We start from the raw sequence: 12,095 nt of genomic DNA on the forward strand, positions 1-12,095 counted from the left end.
TCTTTAGAGCATGCTGGCCCAGGCTTCAGCTGATTCACAGCATTTTACAGCTGTTGTAAGTATGGTGGTACAAAACATACAAAAGTTCAATGAAAAGCTTCATGTTTGTGATCAGATCCAGAAATATGATAGAAGCATTTAACAATCAAAGCAAATGAAGGATGGTTAGTATATTCTGCAGGACTTAGTCACACTCTTGAAGCATCAGACTACAAGTAAATAACTGTGATAAACTTGCTATAATAAGGAATTTCCATAGCAGTTAGATTTCTGTAAACAACAGAGTGAATGGAAGAGCATAAAGTTAACAAGTGTTCTACATTAAAGCTTCAGGATCAATAATATTTTTTAAGGTATTATCAAACAAAACAGACAGTGTTGAAAATATCAGCCTCATCTAGAGTATTTATACAGAAATGCCATTGTAGTTCTAAAGTTCCTATTGTTTCTAAATGTTTATATTGGACTGTGATGAGAAGTTGATCTGTAGAAACTGAAATCAGTTGCAGATGAGCTTAGAAGCAATAAACGTTATTCACTGGTCCAAAATACTCCTATTATCTTTAGTAGTGGGAAGTAGTCTTCAAAGTGTGGAACACAGTCTTCCTACTTAGCACTCTTGAGGAGAAAGGGAGATACTCCCTTGTAAATTTTGCATGGCTCTTATTGAAAAGCTGAAATGTAGATGATACACGTCCTCACTGGCTACCAGCTGCAAAGATCTGCTATTAGCACATTACTGAAGTATTACTGCTTCAGACCTCAGAATGATAACGCTTTCCAGCTGTTGAAAACAGCTGATGGAATAAGATTAATTAGAAGCAGAGAATAGCGTCAGATTCCCAGGACAAAATGTGATGAGATGATCTCAACAAGTGTTTTTTTATGTGCATCTGTATGAATTAGAACACTACCTGGAAACACTACCTATAAAGTATTAACTTTATACTGAAACAAAACTATAAACTGTGTTTTTTGTGGTGGAATTTGGTTCCAGACTAAGAAACGGGGTGTTTCTCATATATATCTCCATATATGACCAAGATGTTTAAGCTCCCCTTGCAATCATACCTTGTGATATAGTTCAAGAAGCCTACATAGCAATAATGTTGTAAAGATCCATTGTCCAACCCTATGTTCAACATTTCATCCCTATTCAATACCAAAAGCATATTAACTGATGTGAGATACTAACAGTATTTCTAGTCTGGGAATTATTACACAAGAAATGAAGCAAAATGCAGTAATTGAGAAAGAAACATGGTCTAACAAATTCAATGGCTTAGGCAGTATAAATGCATATTTCTCCATGAAACCCAGTTTAAAATCATTGAATGAATTTGAATACTCAGTATTTCTAAGATTCCAACAATACTGATTTTCTGTTCTTCTCAGGTTTCTCAACTCATTTAATCACATAATGGATAAACAGAGAAAGGAAAATCCATGACTGAAGCTATGTTGATTCATCATCATTCCTCTCCATTTTCCTGTAGATGATATCTCTAACTTCAGATCCGTAAGTAGACACTTACTATTTCTCGTTAGAAAGGAATATAAAGTTTTCACGGCAATGAAGAATGAGATTCAGAAAATTGCTATGTCTAAAAAATATGTGTTAATTTCCTTAATTAAATCCTGTCTGACTTTAAAAGGATACAGTATCTCCTTACTTACAGAGTAGATTGTTCATTCAGCTTTTTTTTTTCCCCCTTGAGCTTGTCAGAAGCTGTTACTACTGATAGAGTTTGACGTTTTGCCCAGACTACATCAAACCACAAACCTGAGAAAAGAATGTGTCCATTAATAATGTAATAACCTAATAACCTGTTGCAATATATATATATATATTTCCCCCCCACATCAGCACTGTCACTGTTGATAATGGTATGATTTTTACCTTTACTCAATGAGACAAAACTTTTTACTTAACATGGCATATTTTCTAAAATGTCTCACAACCATAATTAGTCAGAAGTTTCATTTTTAAATTCTGGCTATTTGAAAATGTCAGAATCCATAAGTATACCTGAGCTGAGATTTGGTTAAAAGGCAGAAGTTTTGTCTGAGGAGCAGGCATGAGAGCCTTGATTCAGTACAGTATATAAACACATCCTTAATGTGCAGAAGAATATGAAAGCCGCTAACGTCAGTTGAAATGCTTTTCCAAAAACTAGGCATATAAAATACATTCATGACTAAACCTTAAGTTTCTACTCATGCTGTGATCTTGATAAAAAACAGTAAGACAAATAAGCTCATTTAATTGACTCCAGCAAATTTTGACTATTACACTCTAGTTGAAATATTAACACTTTATATGGAACATGGTTTCTATAACAGCTTCAGTATCACTATGTGGCACTTTTGGATAAAGTGAGAAATATTTCATACATATAAGACTAAGATGCCATACAGATATTTTCTAATGGTAGAATTGTAAAAAGCGAAACAAACAGACAAACAGACAAGACACAACACAGTAATGACAGTAACATTTTCCCACCCAAAAAATAGCACTCAGAGCATTTTGCTGGAGCAAAAATATCAGTGCTGAATATGGTCATGCTGCTGCATGTAGGTAGTTGTGTGGCTTTTCTCTGTCCCCTGTCTAAGTGTGTAGTCTGAAGGAATTCATATCACTATGTTATTTTTTTTCAGTTTCTATCATCTGATCTTGGTTATACCTTAATAAATTTACAATAAATTACTTATTATTTTAGTGAAATTCTTGCCAGTGTTGTTCTTGTCTGAAATCACAAACTGGCTAGAACAGAAGTAAATCTAAAATTAAGTAACTTCTCATGCAGTATGGGAAAAGGACTTAAATACTTCTTTTCCCCCAGAATTATATTCCTTACAGACTACTGTTTTTGAGTGTAATTCACAAAAGTTCTGACATGATAACCTGAGGTTGACTAGCTTCACCTTTGTTCTTTTTCAGATGTAGGCTTACTTCTTGGAGTATCTTTTTATATCAACTTTAAAAAAATAGTTCAGTTTTACTGACTGAGCATCTGTCTCATTTAAAAAAAATAATAAAAAATTAAAAATTTTTAAAAAATTTAAACTTCATTAAAAATCTAGCCAAAGTACTTGTATATTTGGGGATAGTTTTTTTCTCCTACAAAACAGTTCATATAGATTTAAAATTCAGACTTTCTAGAAGAAACTATGGATACTTATGAATATATAGAAATACTTGATTTGTTGTTGCTCTGTTATTAGCTCTGTTTTTTCCAGTGATAATTTTTGGTAGAGATATGCAAAATTTGCTTTAGAAAATCTCTGCAATTATCACTGTAATATTATGGCTGTACATGTTAGCATGTTAGTAAGAGATGCATCAGGACATATTTGTTTCAAATTTTCCTTGCTTGCCTACATAGCCTATGAAGAATATGAAATGTACCAGATCAGAATTATGTTAAAATTATTTTTTTCATTCACTACTTCAGGTACATTTTCTCATCTCATGAAAACCAAACTTTCCCCCCGATCAGCAGTGTATAGGGTAGATCAACTCAGTTGATAAGCTGTGAAGCCTCAATTTAAAGGTCCTTGTTTAATTGTTTGCCTTTTTTGTTGCTGTAGCTATTACATACAATGTGATTTGATCTTAATTTCTATTGAAAAAACTCAAACAAATATAATTCAGCATGTATATGCTGTAAACATTTGGATAATGTGCCTGTAAGAATCAATAAAAAATATCCACTGCAATTATGTCATTTTAGGGATAATTACATTGCTGGTTCACTATGAGCCCAATGAGTGTAATATTTTGAGTCCAATAACTTCACAAATCTGAACCTTGTTTTATAACTGCATTTTGCATAAATGTCAGTACATGGCATTCAAGAGCAATGCACAGCTGACAGCTTCTGCAGGACCAATAAGATACAAAGTGTGCTTAAAGTGTTTTAGTTCCTTTTGTGTATTTTTGTTTGTTTGTTTGTTTGTTTTTGTTGGTATTTTTTCTGTCAGTACATCCCATTTAAACTTAGAAAACTTGATCTCATTTTCAGCTGTTTCATATAACAGCCAGGATGAGCACTCTCAGCATGCTCTTGGATTTGTACAACGCTGTCTTCATAGTACTTTGATAAGATTACGGAGAGACTGTATTCTGATGTCAAGGGGAATTTGCATATTAGCCAAGAAACAGCAGCACCTGAGTAGTGTGAAGAGAAATAGACACTATGATGTATCTTCTCTTGTATGAACAGTGACATCTCAAGTTGCCATTAGTATTCCCTAATATGCAACTAAGCTAAAGGTTATCTTCTGCAGCAGATTTAATGGATTGCATTAGAATTACAGCAAATGACCCCTGCAGCTCCTTTAAACTTGATCGATCACAATGTAATTGTCAAGGCGGGCCAGCAATTAATTTTCATTAGTCAGGGAAGTCATTAATGCTTGCTGCTAGGGAAAATGACTATTACATTGAAGGAGAAGTGATTCCATCATCTTTTACAAAAAAAAAAGTTGGCCTAATTTGTTAGTTCCATATGTGCAGAAAAACATTACTGCAACTCCATGTGCTATTCCTGCTGTGATAGCTTGAATGCCCTGGCTTGAATGAAGAGTAGAATATGGTAGAATATGGCCCTCTTCCCATAGAAGATGGCATTTATTACAAAATTTCTTTTGGTATTTGTCATGGAGTTATCTACATCAATCTATGACCATGACAGGGGGCAGTAAGCCCTGGCCCCAAAAAATGGGAAGGGAAAAGGGGGAGGGAGATGGGAGTTGGGCTCAAGGAAACAAACAGAGCAGCAGCAATGACCTAAGGAGGAAAACTTATCTTACTAACTATGATATGGGAATGCAAGATAACACAATATCATACAATCTAATTGAAATTGAGACTAATAAATCAAGTAAAATAAGAAAGAGAGAGAGTTTTCTGAACACCAGAAGCCTACTTTGAAACTGAAGGCGTAATGGCTTGGGAGCACACCCACATCCGCTGCCAGGCAGTGAGAGAGAGAGGGAGGGTCACTTCTGTGATGTATTTCCTTCTTTGACTGCGAGGTCCTCTGAGACCTTAAGTTCTTCTTCTCAGTGCTCCACATGATGTCATGATGTGGAATACCAAAAGCAAAAATTACAAAACCGTGACAATATTACTTTTTTCCTTTTTTTTTTTTTTTTTTTTTCCCCTATTGTCTTTAAGGTTGTGCTGGAAGGCATGCTTCCTTATGTCAAAATGTTGTTTGTTTTTCCTTTGACAGACAATGTATTTTACCAAATAAGAATCATAGAATCACAGAATAATAGAACGGCCTGAGTTGAAAGGGCATCAAAGATCATCTAGTTTCAGTTCCCCTGCTGTATACAAGTTCGCCAACCACCAGACTGGGCTGCCTGGAGTCACATCCAGCCTGGCCTTAAATGCCTCCAGGGATGGGGCACCCACAACCTGCTTGGGCAACCTGTTGAAGTGTGTTACCACCCTCTGAGTGAAAAACTTCCTCCTAATATCTAAACCAAGCCTCCTCTGTCTTAGTTTAAAATTATTCTCCCTTGTCCTATCACTATCCACCCTCATAAACAGCCATTCACCCTCTTGCTTATACACTCCTCTGGAATACTTAAAGGCCACAATGAGATCTCCCTAGAGCCTTCTCAGAGCTAAACAAGCCCAGTTCTCTCAAGCTTTGCTCATAGGAGAGGTGCTCCAGCCCTCTGATCTTAGTGACTCTCCTCTGGACCCATTCCAAGAGATCCACGTCCTTCTTGTACTGGGGGGCCCAGGCCTGGATACAGTACTCCAGATGGGAACTGAAAAGAATTGAAAAATGCAGCATCATTCAACCTCCTTAGTAAATAATAAATTGCCTAGCAATGACAAATAGATGTAGCATTGCTGCTTGAAATCATAGGTGATATAACAATGATGTTCTTCATTCATTCATCACATTTCATTTGAGAATTTTAAAACTTTTTCAAATGACTTCACCTCAAAAAGTCCTAATCAAATACAGAAGTCAAATTGAAAAGCAAAAACAAATACCCTAGACTCCAGTGTATCTATTACTGTTTGATTTCCCATTCTCTATTATCACATGACAAGTGATAAAACTAAAGCTAAAAATCTGTTGTTGTGCCACAGTACTTTTAAATTGGATTTTAGGAAGAATTGCTCTCTATAACTTCCTGAAGGGAGGTTGTAGTGAGCTGGGGGTTGGCCTCTTCTCTCATGTCATTAGTTATAGGACCAGAGGGAATGGTTTCAAGCTATGGCAGGGGAGATTCAACCTGGACATTAGTATTATTTCTCAGAAAATGTGGTTAGGCACTGGAATGGACTGCCCAGGGAGGTGGTGGAGTCACTGACCCTGGGGGTATTCAAGGAACAACTGGATGTTGTGTTGAGGGACATGGTTTAGTGAGAGCTATTGGTAGCTCTCACTAGGTGAATGGTTGGACTGGATGATCTTTTAGGTCTTTTTTAACCTTGGTGATTCTATGATTCTATAATTTCTTCATAGAGTGACTAGTGACTGCAGTTTCAAGGGAAGTGATTGAGTCTTCATCCCTGGAGGTTTATAAGAAATGTATGGATGTGACACTAAGGGGCATGTGGTACTCAGTAGATCCAGCTGGCTACTGAACTTGATGGACTTGAGAGTCTTTTCCAACCTAAATTATTCTATGACTCTATTCTATTGTAATCTAAAATTGTATTTTGATCTCTTCTCTAACTTTAAAGGAAACTCAGATGACTAGCTCAAACTTAGATGTTTGAATCTTGAATATTTAAATCCATATAGACAGTACTTCAATGGTTTTTATAAATTCATTTGAGCCTGTAACAGAATTTCAAGAGCTACAAAACACTCAGATGCCTAAAAGTCACTGAAGTGATTTACTTGATTCAAGCTTGGAAGTCATTTTGAAAATGTTACTCTTTGATAAAAAAATATTTACTTTCTCACTTGGAAGATTTCCAGTAGCACTTTCATCACATAAGATATATTGTCCTGCATTTTGATGAATTGCCTCCTTTATAAAATGAAAATGTGTTCAAGATGTCTGTGTGATAGTCTAAACCTACTTTCAGGTACGTGACTATCTAGATGTTCCACTTTCAAAAGTATATTAGTTTGGATCTAAATCAAAATCCTTTGTAATATTCAAGTGGTCAACATTCAGTATTTCCTTTAGAAAGCAGTTTATTTTATTTCCTTTAGTTCAGCAGTTATGAAATTTCAGTATTTAAGAATCTGAGCCTTCTTAAGTTAATAAATGCTTGATTCATACATTATGTTACCAGACATTTACGTTTTTTGTTGTTTTTTTTTTTTTAAAAAAAAAGCTATACTTTCACTATTAGCTGATGTTTTAATGGCAGTTGCCAAGTAGAAACAGAGAGTTACTATGATGAGTAGATCTGTATTTTTTGGAGTTGCTGGGCTGTTCAAACGGGCTCTTGTTTCTCACCTTGTTATATTCGTCAATTTGAGTATATTTCTGTTACAGGATTGACCAGTTATACTTCCTCTTGCCTTTCTTCTTTCTCTCAAAACTGAATCCTCAAACCATTATGCACATTTTGAGTCCAAACACTTGTGGCTTTTTCATTAAATGCCAGAGTATGAAATCTGGCATTTTCATGCAAAGTATTATATGGCATACACTTACGGTAATGCAGTAGACTGTAATCAAAAGATTCTGTGGGAGCTGGTGTAGGCATATTTTTGACTGGATAAGTCCTTCTCTATTAAAATAGATGAATTTATTCTGGGGTGTTTTTTGAGGGATTTTATTATTATTATTATTTAATGAAGCACTTTATATAAGCTGAAAAAAAAAACATATTTCATGGAATAAAAAATGGAAGAATAAAACCTCTTTTCACCTCACTTATTTACTGTTACTGTTCTTATTTTATTTCATTTTTCAGAAATCTGAATTCTTGAACTGTTGAGCTACTCAGTGCCTTTAAAGGATAGTATTTATAATAACAGATCTTTGCTGTTGTTCTGACTTAAAGTACCATCTCTATTCTTTAATTCTCTTTAAATTGTGATGATATTTGAAATGAAATACCCTAGAAACTTGACACACACACACACGCACACACACAAAAAAAATCCCAGAAGAAGTCTACTGAAGCATTCTTTTACATTCTAAATGTATAAAAAGCATAGGAATCAAGAAGTAGATCTATCACTAGGAAACCGGTGTTTGTCAGAAGACTGTTACACTCCATTCTCATGTATTAGACCTTGTACTAATCATGTGTAAATGAGTGTTTCGAGCAACAGAACCTGAATTTTCAGGAATCAGTAACATCTTCCAAGCACATGTTCTGGCATTTGGAGAACTGCAGATTCTTTTCCTCATCAGTCTCAAAATTCCTTAAGATGGCACTCAGATCCTTCTTCACCAACAGAAGTTAAAAGTGTCATGTATATTTATTCTGTATTGACGCTATGCATTCAATGACAAAGAACATATATTGTCATTGCTAGTAAGTGCTCTGACTTTTTTATATTATGTAGTTTACTGTTTGACAATATATAATCAGTTCTAGATGATGGTAAGTTATGAATTCTGTTCTACCAATGGATGCACACTTACAAAACAGTGTGAAGAGTCAGAAAATAATGTTTTATTTTGTTTTGTTTTCTGTCATCATTTTTAAATATTCAAGTAAAATAAAGATGTAAGTAGAAAAGTTATGAAAAGCATTAACTTCTCTTTGTGTTCTTATGTGCCTTTACATAAATTCCTTGGTAGAGTTATTAATGATGGCACATATCTCTGCAATTGTCACACATCAAATTAATTTAGGCCATTCTGAATTGAATGAAGATGAGAACAGAATTAGAATTATAAAGACATGGTATAAAGACATGGAAACATTAAGGTTTAAGACCAATAACTGTATTCATGCTAGCAACTAAACTATTAAGAGAGAGATGCACTTATATGTGCATCTAGATGTCTCTCTCATGCCCATGTCTCATGTCTCTATTTTTGTCCAAATGCTTTCTGAATTTCAAAAGGCTTGGTACCATGACCATACCTCTGGGGAGACTGTTCCAGTGCTCAATAAAAAGTGAATCAGAAAAGTTTAATTTTGGAATATTAACTCTTCTTCCACGGTCAGTAGAAACCACTTTTGTCATTTTGTTTTCTCATGGAAATCCTAGGAATAGGAGTGAAGTGCCGACAGCCAATTATTCCTTCCATTACTGCATGGCTTTAATAATAAATTGTCATTGATATTCAAAAGAAGTAAAATAAGTCACTATGATTCTACTACTCAAAACTGAGTATTGATGAGATCATGTTTTGTGTCACTCTACTTTCCTTTTATAAAGTTTTGATTCAGTAACTTTTTTGTTTTACTGTTCAGAACTTGCAGAAGGCATATCTTGCCAGGACAGTTCTCAACTTATTGAAAGAGACATCTATGCATTCACAAATCTGCTATACTGAAATTGTCTCCCATTCCTTGTGTACTATACAGGTCTTGAATCTTGGGATGTTCATATCTTCTATTCTGTGTGTGTTCATGTAAAAGTTATTTTAAAAAAATACTGTGCAAACAGTTGGAAAACAGATTTGCATCTGTACATCTTTAATTTGTTCCCTTTTTGCATATATATTTTTAGTCTTTAACTCCATGAATGGCTAATATTCTTCCATGTAATGGAATAGTTCTCATTAATTTTAAGCTCAACTTGTATAACTCCTTTTCTTCTTCATCATTCCTGTTACAAAAGGTATGCAACTTTTTTCCAGAGTCTCACGTATGATACTTATTTCTGTCACTTTTGAATGCTTCTCAAATAATAATTTCCTTTGAAATTCTTTGAGCTAAAAAAATGCTATTTTCCATATGTTTCAGATCAGAAGGGCAAGTATGGAAAGATTAAAGGTCAAACAAATTTGCTAGCATAAAAAGAACAATTTGAGACACACATGGCCTAATTTTTCCAAGCATAAAAGAGCATGGATTAAAAAATTTACATCATCTCCACACTTTACACTGTAATTCTGAAGCTTAGCACTTCTGCAAATTCCTGTCCCTCATCTTTCAGTAAATCAAGACTACAGTCTTAGGGAAAACCAGCTTTAAGACTCAGGCAAAGGATTTACTTCATAAACTTCTATGGCAGAAGGAAGGACATGGTTAAAGAGGGTAACATCCAGCGTTGTTATCTTTCTGACTGCTCTTCTCTTTACATATGTAATTGAATTCATTATTCACCTCAGCTATTCAAATTTTTCTCCAGAGTAACTGTATTAAAAGCTATCAACTTGGCAAGAAGTATTCCAAGTCTCTTCTCTTGAGAAACTTAGGAATTTAATATATTTTTCTTTATATATTTACATATACGTGTATATACAGTATATGTATTGCGTTATACATTTATGTTTTTTATGGCAGATTTGGTAAATTCAGCCAAAAGAGTGAAAAAAATGTGCATATGCAAGCAAGGAGGATGTTAGACTGAAAAAGCCATCATTTCCTACACAAGTTCTTACTAAAGTCTGAAACAGTCCCAAAACACATGTTCCATCTTGCATGATGAGAGCTACTTCTTCCAGCAGATACAAATCCTTCTAAACTTTTGATATCACTTTTCTGATCATATGGCAGATTTCTTAGGTTTGCATAGATTTTTTTCAGACAGACATAAATGGTCCCTGCTTGCTTTCTGCATTAACTACTGTCATACACATCCACGGTGTATTGAACATAGTCTTCAGTTTCTTTTTATACTAATAACAGCTTTTCTTACCTTTGAGCCCAGTTTTGCATCTACTGTAATTCCACATCTAAAGATCACAATGATCTGTACATAGATATTCACATATCAAATTCATAAAATACTAGGTATATGCCTCTATTTCTTATAGTTCTCTGTTGCATTCAGGTTGTCAGTACTATCTTTCTTACATAGAAGTTTTTTCCTTGCAAATTTCTGTTCCTTCTTGTAGCTGTACAGTAACAAACCAACTCAGCCTACAAATAATCTAGTCCAGCCCTTGTGATTCTGTGATTGTCAGACCATCTGAGCAATCTCTCCCCAGCTGAATCAAAAGACTAGCTTTTCTTAAGAATTACATGCCTTAGTTTTTAAGCAAACTAATTTCACTTCCAGATAAAATGTATTCAGTCTTAACAATTAAGACAAGGGGAAATAATCATTTATATCCTCTTTTTAATTGTTTTTTTTGGGGGGAAAAATATGTTCAATTTCATACTATTAAAAAAACAAACAAACAAAAAACAAACAGCAATGCAGCTCTCCTTGCATTAAGCCACTAGTTTAGCCTTGAATAAAACTGTGTTGAATGTTTTTAAACCTCAAGATAGTGAGCTATGGTATTTAAAGGATTAAGTTGGAGTAGAAGCTGGCGCTAAGAAGGAATGTTACCCAGATGCTTTACTTCTCGTTCATCCTGTATTAAGAGCCATCCTCTGGTCCATCAAATTTGAAGGGCTAGCCAAATAGATCTGAAAATGTTTTTTTTTTTTTCGTTTTTTTTTTTCCTCTCTATTTGAAGTATTGAAAGCCTACATACTTTCTTGAACAGTGAAAACATTTCATATATAAATTTTTTTTATTTCAACATGTACTTTTATAAAGTATTTTGTATTTATAAATCATATTTACCAAGTAAATTGCTTTAAAATTTTGTGAAAACATACTTGGCAGCCTACTTCACAAAGCTGATCATCTCCAAAGGCTGTACTTGGATTGTGAAGTGGCCTCTGCTTGTTCCTAAGTCTGACTCTTGTGCATTAATATCTTGCATTTTCTAGCTGGGTTTAGAGATAATTTCTAGTGTATACGCTAGTGTATTTCTAGTATAGAAAGAAATGTATACACTTCTCTCAACTAAAGCATTTAAATGTTATTATTACTATATGTGTTATACTTAGTGCTTTAAATATTATAAGGATTGTGCAAAAGAACTTTGCCTAAGGATTAATCACATCTGTGACCCAGAGGATAAAAGATCCCCACCTGCCAATATGGCTTATGACTACTTATCCCAACTGAGCCAGATAATTTAAGTAACTTGCTGTGAAAGTGACTTTTACTTGGGAGCTGAAA

General features: G+C 34.4%; 1 long non-coding RNA gene across 4 annotated transcripts in view; it reads left to right on the top strand.

The window, feature by feature from the left end:
- The window catches only part of LOC107320426, a 69,215-nt gene that overhangs the window by 34,728 nt on the left and 22,392 nt on the right, over nt 1–12,095 (top strand). For all 4 annotated transcript variants that reach the window (XR_001558272.1, XR_001558261.1, XR_001558264.1 and 1 more), the window contains one exon: nt 1,396–1,519. This is a non-coding gene — a long non-coding RNA (uncharacterized LOC107320426). The remainder of the gene's footprint in view (nt 1–1,395; nt 1,520–12,095) is intronic.

Source organism: Coturnix japonica, chromosome 1 (assembly GCF_001577835.2).
Source record: "Coturnix japonica isolate 7356 chromosome 1, Coturnix japonica 2.1, whole genome shotgun sequence".
Taxonomy (NCBI): Eukaryota; Metazoa; Chordata; class Aves; order Galliformes; family Phasianidae; genus Coturnix; species Coturnix japonica.